A 23616-nucleotide genomic window follows, 5' to 3' on the forward strand; every position below is an offset into this window, starting at 1 on the left:
CGCTGACCTTTGAAGCATTCAGTTTATCCCTGAAACTTCTTTGCTTTTGGTCCCGTCCATTTGAGCTGACCTTCCGTGTATTGAGTATTGTCCTTCCCTTCACCTAAAGTAGTTCTTATTTACTAACTGGCACCACTTTTGAGAAGAGAACAAGCTGGGTGCATTTGAAGTTATTTGTGCTTATTTCTCTTGGGAGGGGAGGTGAGACTGGGCAGGGGCCTCTGGGCAGGGTAGTGTAGACTGATGAGGATGTGTGTTAAGCAGCAAGTGTGGGGATTCTGAGAGTGCTGCGGTTATATCCTGTAGGTGAGGTGCTGTATGTTGTCTGTTATCAGTAACAAGGATTTAGCACGCATTGGTTCGTGATACTGGCTGATCATCAAGAATCACTAGAGGGAGTTTCTGAAAATGCAGAGTTCTAAAACCCACCCATACAGACTGAATCTGAGCCTCTAGGGCTGGCATCTTGGGCTGTGTTTTGAAAAGTTTCCCAGGGGAAGCTGATGCAGCCAGCCTAACTTCCCTTTGAGACCCGCACTGGGCTACCTACCCCGTTGCACTGGCCTGAGGGTCCCGGTGAGTCCTAACCAACCATAGGGTGGGAGTGGGTCGGGGGTGGGGGAGGATGGTAATCCTGACGTGGTGCCATCTCAGGAGGGAGGCGGAGAGTGTTGTCAAGCAGCAATCTCAATCTCGGGAGGACCATGTGGGTGTGGCCACCCTGCCCTGGATATCTGACCTGATGTACCGGGAAGCCAGGAGGCTTGGTTTGTGGAAACACCTTGAACCCTTCTCTTTAGAGGCCCTCAGAATCTAAAGTGTTACAGTTTATAAGAAGTATGTTGTCATTGGGTGTAGCGACTCTGTATTGTGGTTTCGGGCCTCATTAAGGACATTCCTACTCTATTCTTGGACCCGTCTAGACCTGTCCAGGACTTCATTCACTTATTTTTTGGTGTGCCAGGCTCCTAGTCCAGCAGAGATTCACTCTGGTCAGTACATTTAATCACTGGTGATTGTCAGAGCCGCTGGAGAAGAAGGCAGCTTGGGAGTTTTCTTGAGGCCATCCAGCAGGCCTGGGTAATTTTGGGGGTAGAAGCTGAAAGATGTTCTGGCTCTTGCCAGGTCGGGGTGCACAGCAAGATTTGGTTATTATTTTTAATTGTGAATTCGTAAAACATCAGGCATACCAAGTAAATATCAGAAATAATCCAGAAGCAGATAGGATGAAATGCTGGAGTGTGAGCTTCTGTTAGTTTTCTGGGCAAGGATGATTTAGGCCCGTGTGTCTGATTTGGGTGTTAGTGCAATGCCAGTATTTTTGGTATTTTTCTAAGAAGTATTTTTGGAGTCCCTGGGTGGTGCAGAAGGTCAGGCACTCGACTACTAGCCAAAGGTTGGTGGTACAGATTCACCGAGAGGTGCCTCTGAGGACAGCCCTGATGATCTTCTCCCGAAAGGTCACAGCCTTGAAAAGCCAACGGAGCAGTTCTGTTCTGCACACATGGGGTCGCCAGGAGTCAGAAGATGGTAGCTAGCAACAACATTGTCTCGTTTTAGCCTGGAAGTGATTTATCCAAGATCACTGGTTGGCATCTTTATATAATTGATATAAATGCAGAGATTTCCTGAAACCTGGCCTCGACTTGAGGAAAGTCATTCCTGTTTTCATATATATATATTTTTTAACTGTAATTCTCATTGAGTGATATTCAAAACAGCTAATTACTCTAGTTCTTTTTTAGGCTTTTGGGAATATATGGAAGTTTACAAGGTTAAAAAGGAAAAATAAAATCTTTGTAGCTGTTTTTACATATTCTGAATACTTTTATCGGACTTCTTGCATCAGCTATGATTTACGATTGGCGTTTCAAAGGAGGAAAGTTCCATTACAGTTTAATTGATGTCAGGGAATGTACCATTGTCTGGGAAGTTAAAAAACTGTTTTGTCTCTTTAAGTGGAAAGCGAACTTGAGTTTGTGAACTAGTCTATCTGTTTTATTGGGTCAGTTTATTCATGGTTCAGTTTAAAACATAGAAAACGTGACTAGTAAAAGCAGCTCGACAACTGCCGTTTCCTGTCCAGGTCTGCCTGCTTAGAGGAATGTTGATCCCAGTTAGAAATTCAGCTTTTTTTCTCTTTCCTTGGCTTTTGTCTTCTGAATCACACTTAATCTGGATTGATTTGGGTAGCAATTTGTGTTGGAAGATGGCACTTGTTTGAGGTAATGATTTGCACCCTGGTTTTTGGGCATGGGTGGCTTTACTTCTCAGGAGTATGGGGACATACTGGAGGAGTCCCATCGCCACGGCTGGAAGCTCAGCCGATTGAACCAGCAAGTATTTATTGAGCATCTACTGGTGCCTCCCACTCAACTCCGTGTGAATCACGAGCAGAGTGAGAACCATGGCCCCACGCTTATATCAGGCAGGGGGATTGTTAGACACGGGAAACAGTTCAAAGTAATGTTAGAGTATAGGTGTGGCTACCGTGGTTGGGTGCCGTCAAGTTGCTTCTGACTCATAGCGACCCTATAGCACAGAATAGAGCTGCCTCGTGAGGTTTCCAAGGCTGTAATGTTTAAGGAATCAGACTGCCACGTCTTTCTTCACAGAGCGGCTGGTGGGTTCAAACCACTGACCTTTCGGTTAGCACCCTAGCAGCCAAGGGTGTAACCATTGTTCACCAGGGCTGCTTAAAACCAAACTCTTTGCTGTCAAGGCGATTCTGACTCAGTGACCCTGTAGGACAGAGTAGAACTGCCCCACAGGGTTTCCAAGGAGCAGCTGGTGGATTTGAACTGCCCATCTTTTTGATTAGCAGCCATAGCTTGCTGTAGCTTTTAAACACTGTGCCACCAGAGCTCCTTAAGGGTATGACTAATTCAGGTAAATCGATTGCGGCAATAACTGAATGATGCTCTCTGTTCAGTCTGAGAGATCAGTTTGGTCTGGAACAATCTCAGAGGCTTCCAGAAGGGTGGTGAGAAAGGTTGTAAAGCAGAAAAAGCAAAAAAAGAAAAAAAAAATTTTTTTTTAAATGGGGGAGTGGAACTCTTCCAGGATGCTGGTGGTAATTGGATTATCAAGCGGCAAGGGAAGATGCGAGTGACTGGATACTCCACTCTGGATTCTCATTGAGAAATAATGACTGTTGAGCCCCAGGACGACGGAGCGAGGCTTGAAGTGAAATAGCTCAACAGGTAGCTGAAGTCTCTGCAGGACTCCCTTGGTTTAAGCAGAGGGACCCTGCCTACCCAGAGTCTCCCAGAGCCGTGGTCACAAGCCTCCTGGGGCCTGCAACAGTGTGTGTGGAAGACAGAAGTATGTTTATTTACATATGTATGAGTATATGTTAAAGAGCCCTGGTGGAGCAGTGGTTTAAGCACTCAGCTGCTAACCAAGAGGTTGGCAGTTTGAACCCATCAGCTGCTCTGCGGCAGTCTGCTTCTGTAAAGATCAGGTAGTCCTTGATTTAGTACACGTCTGGGTTATGGCAAACTGTACTTAAAACTGTCCTTTTTCTGTATATCTAATTGTTAGCAATATGTACTGCATACAGTGTTCAAGCATGTTAATTTTTGCTGATGTCATCATTCTCATGCCAACCCCAAAAGACAAATAAAAATCATTTGAGAACTACTTGCAGAGCCTTGAAAACCCTCTGAAGCAGTTCTCCTCTGTCCTGTAAGGTTGCTATGAGTTGGATTTATAGGTACATATATTAGGGTCGCTATGAGCCGGAATCGACTCAACAGCACTGGGTTTGGTTTGGTTTTTATTAGGAGTCCCTGGTGGTGCAAATGGTTAATGCACTCAGCCGCTAACCCAAAGATTGGAGGTTCAAGTCCACCTAGAGGCACCACGGAAGAAAAGCCTGGCAGTCTGCTTCCAAAAAATCAGCCATTGAAGATGCTGTAGAGAGCAGCTCTACTGTGACACACGTGAGGTTGGTGTGGGTTGAAACTGACTTGATGGCAGCTGCTAGTGGTGGTGGTGGCATATGTATCAAAGTGAGCATTTAAAAAATGATCTAATTCCAAAGCTCTAGGTTTTTAAATCTGAGATCAGAGGTGCAGCTCTGGGGTAAACACCTAGTTAAACCTAACTCTCTCCTCTGCGTATTTGCGGATATAATTTGACAGTACACGGGTGACATATTAAACATGAAGCTAGATAATTGCATAATTAGGCAACTGAAGCATGTTTTCGTATCCCCAGAACACCAGCGTGACCCCTCCCGGGCTGGGGAGCTGTAACTGTGACTGTCCCGCTGGTTGTTTTTTTGTTTTTCAGGGCTTGTGTCCAGAAGGTCCACATGTATCTCAGACTCTGGAATTCTGAAACCAAACATGGACAAGTGGTTTGTTTGAGCTTAGTGGTTTAAGTTTGGATGCTGAAGGAATCTTTAGAGCTCAGCAGATATGGATTTATGCAGCTTTCTTTAGCTTCCCCTTTTTGGATAATTGTTCTGAGGAAAGGGGGGAAAATTGCTTCAGCCAGCCCCTTAAATAAACAAATACATTATAAGCCAGTGAAACATTTCTAAAAATGGAAGGTTTGAAAATGGTGCCTATCCACTTCTATGTCTCTCTCCCACTTGGTGTTAATGACTTCTGGATTTCATCTCAAGTGAACAAAATGACGGGGATAGGCGCACACAGCGGGTAACCTAGATTCAGGCCCCTGGCCCTGGGCGTGATCAGGCGCATCCCCTGCTGTGGGTTAGTGGGACACTTAAGTACACTCTTTGGGAAGGGACCTCTTGCTATTTTAGCTGCAGACGTGCAGATGGCAAATTCGCGTATGATTCAGAATCATGGCAGCCTTGTCCTGGCGTAGTAGTTGCTGGCCTGCATTCCTTCAGTGTCTCTCTCTCTGTGTGTGTGTGTGTGCAATTACATTTTTATTCTTCTAATACTGTCTTTATTGGATTTTTCATCAGAGGAAATCTCTGAAGAAGAAGTACAATTAACGTGAGACGAAACAAAAAACCAAATCTGTTGACATCGAGTTGATTCTGACTCATAGCGACCCTGTAGGTCAGAATGGAACTGCCCCATAGGGTTTCAAAGGAGCGGCTGATAGATTCGAATTACTCCTCATTTTGAAGAGATTATGATTTCGTGAGACAGTGAGATAAAAAAGTGACACTGAGTTAGGAGTTTCTATAAGTCTAAAGTCATGTCTGAGCTACGGAGGGCTAGGATTGGCTTGGAATCTGTCAGTGGATTTTGTAATCTAGCCATCTGCGTGAAAACGGGAATGAGGTGTTTATCTCTACTTCCAGCTCCTCAATTTTCTGAGAAACTGGCATTTTTCACCAAGACATTCATTTAGCTAACATTGATTGAACAACTAGTATTTTCTATGCTCAGCAACACTTGTGTTGGGCTAGATGTATGTTTTGTTGTTGTGTGTCATCAAGTTGATTCCAACTCATAGTGGCCCCATGTGACGGAGTATGTTGTTGTCGTGTGCCGTCTACTGAATTCTGAACCATAGTGACCCTACAGGACAGAACAGAACCGCCAGGCTGTAATCTTTATGAGAGCAGATCTCTAGGTCTTTTCTTCCACAGTGCTGCTGGTGGGTTCAAACTGTTGACATTTTGCTTACCAGCCGAGTGCACAATCATTGTGCCACTAGGGCTACCATATTGAGATAACGTGTGAAAGTTTGAGAACAAACAGAGGTATGTTAATGTGTACTGTGTATATATTTAATTTATTTTACTTCTGAATGTTTTGAGGTTTGGGTTCTTAGAGGCCAAGAAAATTCAGGAGATGTTTTATTGAGCTTTTATTGTATTCCTGGCAGTATACCGGGAGTTGTTTAGGTCATTTAAATACTTGTATTTCAACTAGTATTTGGTAGCCCTGGTGGCTGGTTAAGAGCTATGGCTGCTAACCAAAAGGTGGGCAGTTCGAATCTACCAGCTGCTCCTTGGAAACCCTATGAGGCAGTTCTACTCTATCCTGTGGGGTCGCTATGAGTCGGGTTTGACTCCACAGCGAGGGGTTTGATTTTTTTTTTTTAGTTTAAGTTTCTTTAGTTTCTACCCTAGAATGCAGGCTCGGAATTTTTGTGCTTCTTGTGAAACTTGCTGACTCCAGAAAATCCCTAACATAACTGGCAGGGGAGAGAAAAGCATCTGTGTCGCGTCTTGCTAAGAGCCAGGGAGAAGCCTTTGCCAGGCAGGCATTTGGGATTTCTCTTTTAGATGCGTTTGACGTAATTTCTGAAATAGACTACAGCCTCTGTCACTTGGTCTCTGTTTTTAGATAGTGATGTCGAAAGGAACATTGAGATGTGGGTCCCAAGTAAAGGGCAAAAGTGGTATATAAATGTGTACTTCTCAGGGTGAGGGTGCAGTCTGAAATTGATCGAACATGCAGTCAAGATGCGTTGATAATTACTGGCGACTGGAATGCAAAAGTTGGAAACAAAGAAGGATCAGTAGTTGGAATATGTGGCCTTGGTCATAGAAACAATGCTGGAGATCGAATGATAGAATTTCGCAAGACCAACGACTTGTTCATTGCGAATACCTTCTTTCACCATCATAAACGGTGACTATACACATGGACCTCACCAGATGGAACACACAGAAATCAAATTGACTACATTTGTGGAAAGAGACGATGGAAAAACGCGGTATCATCAGTCAAAACAAGGCCAGGGGCTGACTGTGGAACAGACCATCGGTTGCTCATATGCAAGTTCAAGCTGAAACTGAAGAAAATCAGAGCAAGTCCACGAGAGCCAAAATATGACCTTGAGTATATCCCACCTGAATTTAGAGACCATCTTAAGAATAGATTTGATGCATTGAACACTAGCGACCGAAGACCAGACGAGTTGTACAGTGACATCAAGCGCATCATCCATGAAGAAAGCAAGAGGTCATTGAAGGTCATTGAAAAGACAGGAAAGAAAGAAAAGACCAAGATGGATGTCAGAGGAGACTCTGAAACTTTCTCTCGAACATCGAGCAACTAGAGCAAAAGGAAGAATTGATGAAGTAAGAGAACTGAAGATTTCAAAGGGCTTCTCGAGACAACAAAGTAAATATCATAATGACACGTGCAAAGAGGTGGAGATGGAAAACCAAAAGGGAAGAACATGCTTGGCGTTTCTCAAGCTGAAAGAACTGAAGAAAAAATTCAAGCCCCGAGTTGCAATAGTGAAGGATTCTATGGGGAAAATATTGAATGATGCAGGAAGCATCAAAAGAAGATGGAAGGAATACACAGAGTCATTATACCAAAAAGAATTAGTCAATGTTCAGCCATTTCAAGAGGTGACATATGATCAGGAACCGATGATACTGAAGGAAGAAGTCCAAGCTGCTCTGAAGGCATTGGTGAAAAACAAGGCTCCAGGAATTGATGGAATATCAATTGAGATGTTTGAACAAACAGGTGCTCACTTGTCTATGCCAAGAAATATGGAGGACAGCTTCCTGGGCAACTGACTGGAAGAGATCCATATTTATGGTTATTCCCAAGAAAGGTGATCCAACCGAATGTGGAAGTTATAGAACAATATCATTAATATCATACACAAGCAAAATTTTGCTGAAGATCATTCAAAAACGGCTGCAACAGTATATCGACAGAGAACTGCCAGGAATTCAGGTCAGTTTTAGAAGAGGATGTGGAACCAGGAATATTATTGCTGATGTCAGATGGATCCTGGCTGAAAGCAGGAAATACCAGAAGGATGTTTACCTGTGTTTTATTGACTATGCAAAGGTATTTGACTGTGTGGATCATAACAAATTATGGATAACATTGCGAAGAATGGGAATTCCAGAACACTTAATTGTGCTCATGAGGAAACTTTACATAGATCAAGAGGCAGTTCTTTGGACAGAACAAGGGCATACCGATTGGTTTAAAGTCAGGAAAGGTGTGTGTCAGGGTTGTGGTCTTTCACTGTACCTATTCAATCTGTATGCTGAGCAAATAATCTGAGAAGCTGGACTATATGAAGAAGAGTGGGCCATCAGGATTGGAGGAAGACTCATTAACAACTTGCGTTATGCAGATGACACAACCTTGCTTGCTGAAAGTGAAGAGGACTTGAAGCACTTACTCATGAAGATCAAAGATCACAGCCTTCAGTATGTATTACACCTCAACATAGAGAAAACAAAAATCCTCACAACTGGACCAATGAGCAACATCACGATAAATGGAGAAAAGATTGAAGTTGTCAAGGATTTCATTTTACTTGGATCCACAAGCAACATCCACGGAAGCAGCAGTCAAGAAATCAAAAGATGCATTGCATTGGGTAAACCTCTTTAAAGTGTTGAAGAGCAAAGATGTCACCTTGAAGACTAAGGTGTGCCTGACCCAAGCCGTGGTATTTTCAATTGCGTCATATGCATGTGAAAGCTGGACAATGAATAAGGAAAACTGAAGAAGAATTGACGCCTTCGAATTGTGGTGTTGGCGAAGAATATTGAATATACCACGGACTGCCAAAAGAGCGAACAAATCTGTCTTAGAAGAAGTACAACCAGAATGCTCCTTAAAAGTAAGGATGGCGAGACTGCTTCTTACATACTTTGGACATGTTGTCAGGAGGGATCAGTCCCTGGAGAAGGACATCATGCTTGGCAGAGTATGGGATCAGTGGAAAAGAGGAAGACCCTCAACGAGGTAGATAGACACAGTGGCTGCAACAGTGAGCTCAAGCATAACAACTATTGTGAGGATGGCTCAGGACCAGGCAGTGCTTCGTTCTGTTGTGCATGGGGTCACTATGAGTCGGAACTGACTCGACGGCACCTAACAACAACAGGGCGAGGGACAGGGCGTTTTCAGCCTGGTTATGTGCGTTTATAGGGTTGCCATGAGCCTGAATCGACAGCAACAGGTTTGGTTTTTGATTGAAGGTGAGTTTAGAAGTCCCCAGGAGATGCAGACAGTTGAGTGCTAGGCTGCTGATAGGTGGGAGCTCTGAGTCTACCCAGACATGCTTCAGAAGGAAGTTTTGCTCATCGACTTACAGGAAATCAGTCGTTGAAAACCCTATGAGGCACAGTTCCACTCTGACACACGTGGGGTTGCTGTGGGTCAGAGTCGACTCAGTAGCAACTGGTTAATGTGAGTTTAAACTTCAAAGAGGAATGGTGGTATTTTCTGGAAAGAAGAATACAGCCGGGAAAAGGCTGTGGCCTGGGCCATTCGTTCAGAGACTGTCAGAGGTAACTGTTGGTGGCCACAAGCACCCAGAAGACATCCTGACACAGAGCCTGAGACTTTCCTTTGTAACTTCTCTTTATATCTTTATTAAATCACCTCCCAGGTGCCGTAAGCCTCTGGGGCCAACCTATCTGTGTGCTCCAGGAGGTCCGATTCCCCATAATGTTAAAACTTGATGGGTGACATTATTAGTCATCAGGTGTCTTAGTTGTCTAGTGCTGCTATAACAAATACCACAAGTGGGTGGCTTTAACAAACAGAAGCTTATTTTCTCACAGTTTAGGGGGCTAGAAGTCCACATTCATGGCGCCAGTTCTAGGGGAAGGCTTTCTCTATCAGCTCTAGAAGAAGGTCCTTGTCTTTTCAGCTTCTATCCCTGACTCCTTGGCAGTCTCCATGTGGGATCTGCCTTCCCCCATCTCTGCTTGCTTGCTCTGCTTTTATTTCAAAAATGATTGACTTAAGACACACCTTTCACTGATATTGCCTAATTAACATAACAACAAAAAACCATTTCCAAATGGGATTATAACCACAGGTATAGGGGTTAGGATTTATAACACATATTTTCGGAGGACAGAATTCAGTCTATAACATCAGGGAACTGCAAATCAAAACCACCATGAGATAGATACTGCTTCATACCCACCAGGATGGCTGGAGTAAGAAAATGGACAGTAACAGGGATGTGGAGAAATCTGCATGCTCAGACGTTGCTGGTGGGAATGTAAAATGGTGCGGCTACTTTGGCAGTTCTTCAAGCAATTAAACAGTTACCAGATGACACAGTAATTCCTCTGCACCACTAATCGACTAAACTCCTGTTTAGCCTTCAGTTCTAATGAACTTGTCTGCTTTGCTGTTTATTCCTCCATCCATTAATCTGTTAATTCATTGCCACGCTGTGTTGGGATACAGTGGTGACCAGAGTGGCCATCGGCCCTGCCCTCATCGAGCTCTCTGAAAGCTGGGTCAGGATGTGGAATTCTAACACAAGTCATTGAAGGCTGAGAAGAGCGCTGTGAAGTAGGAAGGCGTGTTCTCCCTGATGCTGGTGAGAGGTCATGAGGGTGATCAGGGAAGGCTCCCTTGAGGAAATGTGTCTAAATGGAAACCTACAGGCTGAATGGAGCCCTAGTAGTGCAGTGGTTAAGTACTGAGCTGCTAACTGAAAGGTTGGTGGTTTGAACCCACCCAGCAGCTCTGTGAGAAAAAAGACCTTGGGATCTGCTCCCATAAAAATTATAGCCTAGGAAGCCCTATGGGGCAGTTCTACGTTGTCACGTGGCGTTGCTATAGTTGGAATTCACACAGCGGCACCTAACAAGAGCAACAACATAGGCTGAATGAGCGTTAGCTGGACTTTAGGGTGTGGACGGCAGGGTCAGTGTGAGGACTAAGGGGCCTGTGTCAGTGAGAGGCATGAGAGAGCTTTCTAGGTTGAAGAAGCTGCCTTGGGAGGGCCCTGATGTGGGTGCTGAGGTGAGAAGGGGCTTATGTTTGAGGAATTAGTGAAGGCCAGTGTGGGTGGAGCAAGCCTGTAAGAGGAGGCTGGGGGGCTTTTAGGAGCCAGTTTGTTCAGATAGGGTATATTGGCTGTGTGGTAGATTCAGCTGTTTGCTCCATGGTATTTTGATCCCGCGATTTCTTTTTTATGTACATCTTCTAATGCTTCAATAAAATCCCCAGCACATTTGTTCCGTGGACTTTCATCACTTTGGCTTTTTGTTATTTGTCTGGTTTTGTTTTATCTCTTACGGATTATAAACTGCTTTAGGAAAAATACTATCACGAGCTCCATAAGGAGCATCTTCCATGCTGGTGTACAGCCTGCCAGAGATCTAGGGATACTTTCTGAAGAATACGTTCATCAACAGGAGCATTAGGAGTTAAGCAGATATTCAAATGGATTTTGTTCTCAGTCTTACCTCCTGGTGGTTATAGTGGCTGCTGAGAGAAGTCAGGAGGCACGGCTGCCTTGATGGTCAAGAGTACAGTGATAGATTAGTTATGTCTGCCACGGCACTAGGAGTGGAGGTTTCTGCCATGTTGTTACCTATTTGCCATTTGTGAACTGGAACGTTAATTATATAAAGAAAGGTGTCTTTTGCCCTGGCCCTAGGGTTTTGCCCTGTTCCAGGTAAATTTGGGCAACGGTCATAGTTATTGTGGTGCGGCGAGTTACTTAATTTGGCCCTTCTAGCCATGGTCTTGTGACTCCTACGAAATGATTGGGTGGGAGTATGCAAATAAGGTGCTGGTGGCCCACCAAGAGGATTGAATAGCCTGCTAATAATGCAAATAAGGTACATGGAACCCTAATGAGGTGATGGGTCAGTTTTGCCATCCCACTAGACTTAAAATGAGCCAATCTCAGAGATTGGGGGAGGGGACCTCACTATCATCAAGAAGAGGAGCTGGGAGTGGAATGTGTCCTTTACACCAAGGGTCTCTGTACTGAAAACTTCCTTGACCCAGGAGATGAAGAGAACTGTAACACCGAAGACAGCAGTAGACGGTGCAGTAGCAGTGAGAAGCAGCAAGAAGTGGTGGCAAGCATGGCAGAGTCCAGCAGCAGAAAGTGACAACAGAACTAGGAGGCCAGCACCAGACAGTGTGGTGGGCTTCCTGGCCCATCTAGTGAGATGGCTGCAGTGGGCATGCTGACCCACAGGGCGAGAGAGCTGAGTGCCTTTGGGCCTGAGGCTTACTGGTGGAGTGGGGTACCTCTGGGCACTTATTGGCAGAATTAAAGAGCTTTGAAATTCTTGTCCAAGCAGGGCAGAGGCCAAGGGGCTGAGGGACCGAGGGGCCAAGGGTCAGAGGGGCTGTGGGTCTGAGGGGTCAAGGGACTGAGAGCCAAGAAAGAGATATGCCTGTGGGCACAGCCGAGAAGAAGCTGTCCTGATGAAAGAACTGTATCCTGTCGTTCCTGATCCTGAATTATAACCTGTTATTTCCCTAATAAACCCTGTAACTGTGAATATAATCTGTGAGTTCTGTGTGGCCACTGCAGTGAATTATCAAACCTAGCAGAGAAGTAGAGTGCCATGGGAGGGACGGCTGGTGTGAGAATTGGTAAAAAGGTGGAGGGTGGACGTATGTTTGACCTCCACCTCTTAGACGTCAGCTTGGGCTGTTGATTTTGATTCTCTCTCCTCCCCGTGAAGTTAGAGGAGGTCTGATGCGTTGCGCCACTTTTACAGTCGTTGTACTATTGCTTTGAAGGCGTGTGTGGCCATCTCCTTACTGATGTGAGAGTCTGTCTAATCCTCGTCCTTCTCTGAGGATACTGATACCTTTGTTTTAGGTCAGGTTCATTTTTCTTCTGTATAGCTGCACTTTCAAAAAGAACCACAGTTTCGTGTGTTTCTGTGCACACCAACTCGGTGCAGTGATGTCTGTGTCCTTTCCTCTGTTTTCCCCTTGAAATGGTCAGAGTTAATAGCAGCATCTGCAAAAATGTATTGATTAACACAGCTATGAATCATTTATGCTACAACTGGCAGTGCAGCAAATCGATTTATAGGCTTTTGGGTGTAGGGGGAACACGAGACATCTGTAGTCCATCCCCTTGCCCACCCCCACCCCTGGTGGGACCTGCCACACACTGATTCCCGACAGCTCAGTGGGGAAGGCAGGTTTTAGGGAGGATGTAGTGGGATGAGATCAGGGCCAGAAAGCATTCAGAGAACCACTGCAAGCCAGCCTTGGTCAGAAAGTAAAACTTACTTCCCGGACGTCTGGCAGAGAGCCATTGTTTGCTGCTCTAGAAATAGCCCATGGCGTGACCTAGTCCAGTAGTGGTTATTTCATGGAAAACAGCAGGGCACTGGGGAGGCGCCAGACCACCTTCTTGCATTTGCACATTTGGCAGGGTATTTAAACAGAGGTTATTAAGCTTTACCTGTAGAAATATGTGTGACCTTTCAGGTTGAAGACAACCTTAAAGCTAAGTTTATTTCAAAGGACCTTTCCTATCCAGATTGCATTCTGTCTTGTTCCCCTCTGTAGATGGAAGGGCACCTTTATGTGTTAAGGTTTTACTCTATGTGTCATTATCCTTTTAAACGTCAAGGGACTGGTGATCTCCTTATCTCTAGGCTTGCAGTGGTTATTATTCGTTCCATACAGTTTGGCATGTTATTGGTCAGCCTTGTGGTTGTTTACAGTGTAGGGGACACAAGAGGAAATTTGGGAGTTGGGTGGGGCTAGCATTCATTATCATTAGGTCTGAGCCTGGGAATAAGGATGATCACAGGCTTTTGAGGGGTCTAAAATGCCTTTAAAACCCTAGTGTGGCACCTTGACCAGTGTATAGTGGCTCTGCCATGTCGGGCCTCCTCGTTCTGCCGAGTTCCCCTGTGTATGATACAGCACCTGAAATAGGTGCTTGGTTGTCCAGAGGGCTTGGGAAGGGAAGCGGTTCCTTGGAGAATCTTCCCTTCATGATGGGGTGTCACTCTCTTGGCGGGGCCGGGGAAGGGTCCCCTGACTGGCCAAGCCTAAACAGTTGGATCCTCCCAGCAGCAGCTGGGCTTACACATGTTGGACTCGAAGCCATACTTCCCACTCTTTATTTTCTTTTTCTTTAGTAATTCGGTGGATCCGACACAATGGTTGTGATTTAGATGTGGTTGTTCCAGCCGCTGGCAGTTCCGCAGTGGGAATAAATATTTCTGGTGAATGGCCAAGTCAGTGACTCTCTGATTGTAAAAACCTCTGTCTAGTATTAGCCTTTTTCTTTTGTGTGTGCATTGTCCTGTGAGGATATCGAGATTTTGGCCTCTATTCCAGTGAGCTTGCAATTTCAGAAGTTGGTTTGGGATGAAGTCAGAGACCATTCTGCTAATGGGGGGGCATGGAGGTAGGTGACATGTCTCTCTCTCAGCTGTCTCAGAGTCAGGGTTATCCCAGGGGCAGGAGCCCTCTGTGCTGGGACAGGAATTCTAATACCAAGCAAAGCAGGACCCCAGCTGTAGTGGCTGGACGTAGACATAGGTAGAGTAATCTGGACAGTCTCTTCATTCACTCAGTTCAGTTGTGTTCTTGTATATTCACTCAGCAGATACTCATGAACAACCCACCTCCTGCTGCTAGGTGCTGTGTCGTCCATCCCTGGTTCATTCTCACTTCTATACCTTTGCTAACCCGTGTCATCAGTCTTGTGTGCCTTACGTCTCTCCTGAACTTGATTCTTTCCACCTCTCAGAGGTGGAATGTAGATTTTAACATCTAATTAATGCTGAATTAAAACATTGGGTTTGTGGTATACTTTGCGTTTTTAACTGACTTGCATTTAAACTTGAGACAGAGAACACATAGCCTCTGATCCTTGCATATCTTCCCCTCTTCTTGCTGTTGTGAACTTGGCAAGAGCACGCGCCCTGTCTGTGAATTCGCAAATACAACTGAATGGTATGGCATTTTTTCCTCCTGTTTTCCAGAATTATACTTGTAATCTAAAGGGTGGTAAACAAACGAAAAACCAAACCAGTTGCCATTGAGTTGATTTCATCTTATGCAACTCCATGTGTTGCAGAGTAGAGCTGCTCCATAGGGTTTTTGGCTGTGGCCTTTCAGAAGTAAATCGCCAGTCCTTTCTTCCGAGGTGCTTCTGGGTGGGCCCAAACCTCCAACTGTTTGATTAGTTTTCTGAGAGTGCTTAACTGTTTGTGCCACCCAGGGTGGTAGGGTGTAGTTGGTGCTTGAGGATGGAAAGGACACTGCTGGTTTCCTTCTCTGCTCTGGTGAACATTTCTGTGGCAACCCCTCTCTTCTTCTGGTCTCCCCAGCCCCTCAGCCCTGCCTTGCCCTTGGCTGTGGCCTCCTGGATCACCACAGCGGGAATTATTGACCACCTTGCTTCTCTTTGTGATGGATACCTCTCTTCTAAAATGGAGCTGTCACGCCAAGCAGCATGTGATGGGGTGTACATCTCTTATCCCTTTACAAGTTTAGCTTCTTGTGGCAGTTTCACCCATTTCTATATCCTCTGCATTCAGTGCTCAGCAAACATGGGGAGCACGAATGGATGCCTATTGCAGTGAACACTACTGAAGGAAGTGGCCTACAAAACAAGGCTGTTCCTATCTTTTGGAGAATAGCCCATGGAAAAAAAGCCAGGTTCTGGATATAATCAAATTGTTGCGTGATAGAGAGCCTGCTCTCGAAGTACTTTCTCTGTTTCCTGCCCATTCCGTAGTCATGTTCCAGGACGGTGTTTCCGGATGTGGGCGCCTTAGAGCCAGGGGTGTGTCAGATGCTGGTGAGTGTAAAGGGCTCAGTGCAAGTGGGGAGGGATTCACCACGAAGCTCTGACGTTTAAGCTTCAGGACCCCTTCCATACAGGCTCCTCTCCAAGGCCCTGTACCTAATTTTTTCTTCATAATTTCATATAATTTTTCTTAGTGAGGGCTCCATAAGAGCCCCACTCACCTCTGAATACAAGTAGAAAAGGCTGAGCTAAATTATGATTAGGCTTTTTTTTTTTTTAACTGCAGAACTGTCAGAGCCTTTAGCATATGAATCTCTCAAAAGAGGGATATGGTACTCAGTTTCCCCAAATTTTATTTACAGAGTACTTTTTTTTTTTTCCTGCAAAACAATCTCACACCCCATGGTGCATTAGAGGTGAGGTATGAGTTAAGGACTCTCCGAATAAGGAAGTTATGGCGTTAACTGCCTAGTTGGCTTGTACCAGCTCACGGGATCCAAAGGTGTATCTTTTCAACTCAGTACACAGTGACATCACGTTGACAGCTTGGATTGGCTCTGTGGGAATATTTACACCATACAGATCTGCGAACTTGCCCACAGGGTGGGCTTGACTTCTAGCTTAGTATTATGTACTCCTTGGGTCAGTTATGGAGAGGGATGCATTTTCACAACTGAGAGCGGGTGGAGATGACTTTAGAAATCTCGAAGTAGAATCATATGAAAGACCCACAGGTGAAATTGTTACTTTATTAAAGTACTTCTGTGTTTCTGAAAAATGGGTACAATATTCCTTTTTAGTTCGCAGCTGAGCACTTCACTGTTCACCACCAGGGCTTCTTCAAGGCCATTCCCATCTACCTCAAAAGAGACCTAATAAAGATCCACTAAAATTCTTAAGCCCCAAGCAAAAAGACAGGTGTCCTGGGAAGAGAAGTGGTGAGAGGTGTAAACTCACCTCTCTCATTTTCCCTACCTCACTTGCTGATGAAGAGTGTGGGGATCACTTTATAGGGTGCCTGTAAAAAAAAAAAAAAATTTTTTTAATAGGAGGAGAGGAAACCCTGGTGGCGTAGTGGTCAAGTGCTAACCAAGAGGTTGGCAGTTTGATCCACCAGGTGGTCCTTGAAAACTCCACGGGGCAGTTCTACTCTGTCCTATAGGATCGCCATGAGTCAGAATTGACTTGACAGCAGTGGGTTTGGGTTTATAGGAGGAGAATTTGGTTTCTAGCAGCTCATTGGTGTGAACAGTATTCACCATCCAGTCAACAAACCTTTACTGAGGACCTCAGTGTTCACGGATGTGTTGTATTGGGCACGTCTGGTGCAAAAGATCTCTTTAAAGCTCTAAAAAGCAAAGATGCCAGTTTGAGAACTGAGGTGTGCCTGACCCAAGCAAGCCATGGTCTTTTCAGTTGCCTCACATGCATATGAAAGCTGAATAATAAAAACGGGAGATAGAAGAATTGATGAATCTATATTGTGGTGTTGATGAAGAATATTGAATAAGTGGTGGACTACCAGAAGAAAGAACAAATTAGTCTTAGAATAAAAACAACCAGAATACTCCTTAGTTATGATGGTAAGACTTTTGGCTCACTTACTCTGCACAGGTCATCAGTAAAGACCTAGAAAAGGACATCATGGTTGGTAAAATAAGGGGTCAACAAAAACAAGGGAAACCTTCAGTGACATGGGTTGACTCAATAATATGACGATAAACATGAACATACCAACAATCAGGAAGATGACAGAGGACTGGACAGTGTTTTGTTCCGTTATACATGTGATCGCCATGAGTTGGAGCTGACTTGATGACAACTAACAACTACAACAACTAATGTGAGCTTTGGGATTATAACAGTTAGTGGTGTGGTGGAGCAGGATGAGCATGCAAAGGATACTGAGAAGGGTCAGCCAGAAACGGAGAAGAGAAGCTTGGCAAGCCTTAAGAAAGAGGGCAAGCTCAGGAATTTTAAATGGTTCTCAGAGGGCAAGGATGAAGAGGACTGAGAAATGGCCTCCGTCTTTAATGACACGGTCATTGGTAACCTTAGCTGTTTCCATGGAGGTGTGTTATGGATTGAATTGTGTCCCCCAAAAATATGTGTCAGCTTGACTGGGCCATGATTCCCAGTATTGTGTGGTTGTCCAACATTTTGTGACCTGGCGTGATTATCTTATGTGTTATAAATCCTAACCTCTGTGATGTTAATGAGGCAGGATTAGAGGCGGTTAATGTTGATGAGGCAGGACACAATCTCCAGGATTAGGTTGTACCTTGAATTAATCTCTTTTGAGATATAAAAGAGGTAATTGAGCAGAGAGGAGTGGGATCTCATGCCCCCAAGCAAGAAGTGCTGGGAGAAGAGCATATCCTTTGGACCCAAGGTCCCTGTGCTGAGAAGCTCCTAGACTAGGGGAAGATTGATGACAGGGACCTCCCCCCAGAACCCACAGAGAGAGAAAGCATTCCCTGGGAGCTGACACCCTGAATTCTGACTTCTAGCCCCCTAAAGTGTGATAGAATAAATTTGTTTGTTAAAGCCATCTACTTGTGGTATTTCTGTTCTAGCAGCTCAAGGTAACTAAGGCAAGGTGTCTTAGGCTAGGTTCTCTAGAGAAACGAAAATAATAAAGTGTATAAATATATATAGATATTTTTGTCAAGAAAGTGACTTACTCAGTTTGTAGAGGCTGGAAAATCTAAACTCCGTGGGACAGTCTGAAACTTCTGATTCGTGACCACAGGGGCTGGGGAACCCAAGATTGGCGGGTCAGACAGCAAGGCTCTGGCTCACAGGCTGCAAAGACTGGTGTATCCCAAGATTGGCAGGTAAGACACCAGGTAAGCTGCTAGCTCAAGAACTGGAGGTTAGATGGATAGGAGCCAGTTGTAGGATCCAGAGTGAGCAAAAGCCAGAAGGTTCACTTATATTCAGTGTAGGCCATACCCCCAGGGAAACTCCCTTTCAACTGATTGGCTACTCACAGCAGATCCTATCACGGAGGTAGTCACATTATATCAAATCTCATCATGGAAGTAATTACATCATCATAAGACTGCCAGACTACATCGTGACTGCCAAAATCACTGAGAATCGTGGCCCAGCCAAGTTGACACACAACCTTAGCGATTACACAAGGTAACAAATTCGATGTGGATCATGTCTTCAGATGACCTCATCTTGAGGATGGTGTGGTACTTGGCTATAATGTAAGGCAAAAAGCAAGTTCCGTAAAAGAAGCATAGCAGTAATAGTTTCCTGATTTTTATAAGGCCTTTGTCTTGAAATTTCCTGAATTCCCGAACTTGTGATTACTGCCCTAGTATATAAATAATTTATCTCATAAAACGCAGTAATATATACTTTGAAAATTTTGAGTCAGTCAGTGTTTCCACTTTCTGAAAAATCATTTCTTAGCCTTCTTCGCTTTGTCTCCTCTTCCAACAGCAGTGTAAGGCTGTTAGTAAGTAGTTCAGTCAACAATTCTTAACCACAGTGTCGTGACTCACTAATGTGTTACAACCAGTAGTGAGGAATGTTGAATCAATTTGCTACTAAGTAGTGACTAAGGCACTAAACTTTGGGGATGATTTACTGAAAAATAGAAAGCAAGGTAATTTCTATAATAAAGTTGCTTTTCCCTTGTATGTATTCCAGTCTTCTTGAGTGGGTAAAAGGGGTAGACACAGAGTGTCATGATTGAATTTTATCCACTCAAAATGTGTGTCAACTTGGCTAGTCCATGATTCCCAGTATTGTATGATTGTCCACCATTTTGTCATCTGGTGTAATTTTCCTATGTTATAAATCCTACCTGTGTGATGTTAACGAGGTGGGATTAGTGGCAGCTATGTTAATGAGATTAGGTAGTGTCTTAAGGCAATCTCTTTTGAGATATAAAAGAGGGAAGCAAGCAGAGAGATGTGGGGACTTCATACCACCAAGAAACAAGAGCCAGGAGAATAGCATGTCCTTTGGACCTGGGGTCCCTGCACTGAGAAGCTCCTACTCCAGGGGAAGATTGATGATGAGGACATTACTCCAGAGCTGACAGAAAGCCTACCCCTGGAACTGATGGCCGGAATTTGGACTTATAGTCTACTAGACTGTGAGAAAATAATTTTTTCTTTGTTAAAGCCATCCACTTGTGGTATTACTGTTATAGCAGCACTAGATGACTAAAAGGAGCCCTGGTGGTGTAGTGGTTAAGAGCTGTGGCTGGTAACCAAAAGGTCAGCAGTTCGAATCCACCAGATGCCCATTGGAAAACCTTGTGGGGCAGTTGTACTCTGTCCTACAGGGTCGCTATGAGTCAGAACCAGCTTGACGGCAGTGGGTTTAGATGACTAAGACAATGTGCTAATGTTGATCCCGTGATGCTTTTAGGCTAGTGGAGGAATAAGAAGAAATATTGTGGTTTCATCACTGGACCACTTAGGGACAAGCAGTGATTACACATCTATGCATGTGTGTGCGTGCACACACATACACACACACACACACACACACCCTTAACTAGCATTTGTTTGAATGTGATGAGGCCTTTTGCATATAAATGTAGCTCCCTAAGAAGCAAATGCTGAAATTTTAAGTGAAATATTCCAATAGACCATCAAATGTTTTATTCAGCTCTGACACTACAAATGGCACAGTCTCTTCTTGATAGTCTCTTCTTTTTTTTTTTTTTTAAATAATACTTTGTTTTTGGTGAAAATTTACACGGCTAGTTAGGTTCCTATTTGACAGTTTTCATACAAGTCGATCAGTGACATTAGTTACATTTTCTACAGTGTGTTACCATTCTCTTTAATGGGGTTCTGGTTGTTCCATTTCTAGTACTCTAATTTCTCTGCCCCCTTATCTTCTCATTTTTACTTTAGAGTAAATGTTGACCTTTTGGACTCATACAGGTGGTTTTTTTAGTATAGCACCAATCTAACAGGTAATATCCTTTACTTTGCGTGTTACTCTGCTTTTCTGCTAAAATGTAATCTCAGGGTAGTTTCAGTTCAAGGTTTAAAGAGTATGTCAGGGTAATAGTCTCAGGGTGTCCTCTGGTCTCAGGTGGTCCAGTTAGTATAGCCTTTTTTTAAAGATTTTGACTTTCGTTCTACATTTTCTTCCATTCTATCAGGGATCATCTTTTGGGACCCCAGTCAGATCCATGAGTGGTGGTAGCTGGGCACCATCTAGTACTTCTTGTCTCAGGGTAGCCGAGGCTGTGGCTCGTGTAGGCTGTCTGCCTTGTAAACTTGTTTCTTCTCTGAGATTTTGGTTACCTTCTTACTCTATCACTCCTGACAAATAAAAAAAAAAAAAAAAAGGTTGTTTTTTTTTTTTTTAGATGGACAATTGTGTCTCAGACAGATGCTTGCCAGCTTTTAAGACCCCAGATGCCATTCCACGAGGATGCAGAACATGAACTTTGTAAATTATTATGCCAGTTGACTGAGCTGCCAGATGACTGAGCTTTCAAACCTAAAAAACCAATCTTGAAAGGTGTTTGGTTATGTCTGAGGAGTATCTGTAGTTGTGTCTTCAGTGAATATATGTGCCTGCCCACACGTACCTGTGTTTACATGTATGAATAGATATTTTTATCTGTTTTCATGTATGAGTACATCTGTACCTACCCGCATATGTATATATTCCTGTACCTATCCATATGTGATCCTAGGCTCGTTTTTTAGACTTTGTTGGAGGTGTTACCATCTTATATATGTCAAATTGCTTGGTATAGGCAACCTTTTCTCATGAGCACTTTTCAGCTACATCGTTTACTTTGGTCATGCTGTGCTCACCACACCCACATTGGTGTCACTTTTCCCATCACCAAAAATAACAATTATCAATATACATGTAATGGCACTGGGCTGGGTTTTTATAAAGCTTGCTTCCCCCTCCCGTCCCCTTCTCCCTGGTAGCTACCAGTGAACATTGATCTCTTTGTATACGTCTGTTCTTGCATAATAGAACTTCTAAGGAAAATGGCTGCGTAAGCATATTTTTAAAAATTTATTTTGTCGTTGTTCAGAATATACTCAGCAAAACATACACCAACTCAACCATTTCTACCTCCTGATTTGTAGAACAGAGGCATTAAACATGTTATTAGGCCGTTTATCTGCGATGTTCCATGAAATCATGACCATAATCTGTGAACCAAGGAACCAAATTCTGTGAGGTTTTTGGTTGTATGTAAACAGTCATTCTTTTTTTTTTGTCATTGTAAATATATCTATCATACAACTTTTGCCAATTTGACTTTTTACAAATGTACAATTTACTGATATCAGTTACAATAATTGACCGTGCAACCCTACTCTTAATCAGTACAATTTTCCCATCACTGTTAACCTACCCATCCCCTTCCCTCCTGCCCCTAGTAACCACCAATAAACTTTGGTCTCTATACATTTGCCTTTTTTTGTCTTTTTATATAAGTGAGGTCATACAATATTTGTCCTTTTGTGATTGACTTATTTTACTCAGCAAAATGCCTTCAAACTCCATCCATACTGTAGCATGTGTCCAGACTTTGTTCCTTCTACTGGCTGAGTAGTATTCCATTGTATGTGTATACCACATTTTGTTTTATCTGTTTATCTGTTGATGAGCATTTAGAGTGTTTCCACCTTTTGGCTGTTGTGAATGGTGCTATAGTGAGCATTGTTATACAAGTCTCTGAGTCTTTGCTTTCAAGTCTTTTGGGTATATCTAGGAGTAGAATTGTTGGGTCACATGGTAGTTGTATTTTTAGTTTTTTGAGGAACTGCCACATTGTTTTTCACTATGTCTGTACCATTTTGCATTCCCACTATCAATGGATAAGGGTTCTGATTTCCCCACATCCTTGCCAACATATTTATTTATTTTTTATCTTAGCCATCCTAGTGGGAGTGAAGTGGCATCTTATTGTGGTTTTGATTTGTATCTCTCTGATGACTAATGATATTGAGCATCTTTTCATGTGTTTGGTGGCCATTTGAATGTCCTCTTTGGTGAAATGTCTATTCAAGTTCTCTGCTCATTTTATGATTGGATTGTCTTTTTGTTGTTAATCCTCTTGATATTCTTGATACTGAGCTCTGAAGCCTTGAAAAGTCCTAATAGGCATTCTGGATTCTTCAAAGAGTGCTTAACTCCTGTTTAACAAGCTTTGGTAGTTCTTGGATGTTCTTTTTTTGTATTTCAGTTCTTTGGACTTTGTAGTTGACTATGTCATACTGTCTCTGGTGTTCAGATCACTAGAACACTCTCTATTCCTTTACCTGAGGGAAAACTGGTTGGAGAGCCTGGAAGAGTAAGACTTAGAAGAGACAGAATGCTAAATAGGGATTCGGAAGACCTGGGTTCAGGTCACGACTCTGTTATTAACTTTTCGTGGCTTTGGACAATCCATTTTACATCTCTGGACTTCAGTTTCCATATATGTGTGTGTATGTATATCTATATATGAATGGAACGTTATTTGATGTTCTCTAAGGTTTAGTTTTTTTATATTCTGATATACATCTGTAGTTTTTACCACTGGATCTAGAACTTTCAAATTAAAAAATTTCATGATTGTCTATTATACGTGAGTGTCTCTACTATACATGAGTGTCTACTATACAAGGGCTAGACTCGGGGCTTCAAGGAATTTAGTCATTGTAAAACATGTTCCTAGTTCAAATGAATATTCTACTTAACGATAATGTGTAGTCCATTAAATAGCAAGCTAAAGGTGTGGCATAATTAGTTGTTAGATGAGTGGAAAGATCAGCCTTTCCCAGACTTTTCCATGGATCATCAACCCTGCAGGATGGTAGTAGGTTTTCCTTGACAAATGGGTTCCTAGATCAATTTTTAGAAAATGTTGGTCAAACAGAATTAAACAGTTTATTTATTAAAGACCTTCTTGGAGCCTTCAGTTAGCTAATTTCCATAATGAATACCTATCTGTATTATCTTTGGTTTTCCAGATTTTATTGTCCAAGAAGCCTTCCCGCCTCCCCCTCCCCCCCTTTTTTTTAAGCATGGAGTACTCACTAATTGAACAGAACACAGTTTGGGAACTTGCTGTTAGTGCTAAGTGTGTTACGAGTGTTTGATGGGGAGAGGTGTCTTCAGCCTGACTGACCAAGAAGGTTTTATGGAGGTGGTTGGCTTGAACTGAGTCTTAGGAAGTGT

At 43.4% G+C, this 23616-nt stretch overlaps 1 protein-coding gene across 7 annotated transcripts in view; it reads left to right on the top strand.

Moving 5' to 3' along the window:
• Window positions 1-23616, top strand: part of TLN2 (talin 2) — a 490123-nt gene that overhangs the window by 39164 nt on the left and 427343 nt on the right. The window contains exon 2 of one of the 7 annotated variants that reach the window (XM_049905877.1): window positions 3786-3949. The exons of the other annotated variants lie outside the window; for them this stretch is intronic. The gene's annotated coding sequence lies outside the window, so the exon portion shown is untranslated. The remainder of the gene's footprint in view (window positions 1-3785; window positions 3950-23616) is intronic. 7 annotated transcript variants of the gene reach the window in all.

This window comes from Elephas maximus, chromosome 13 (genome assembly GCF_024166365.1).
Source record: "Elephas maximus indicus isolate mEleMax1 chromosome 13, mEleMax1 primary haplotype, whole genome shotgun sequence".
Taxonomy (NCBI): domain Eukaryota; kingdom Metazoa; phylum Chordata; class Mammalia; order Proboscidea; family Elephantidae; genus Elephas; species Elephas maximus.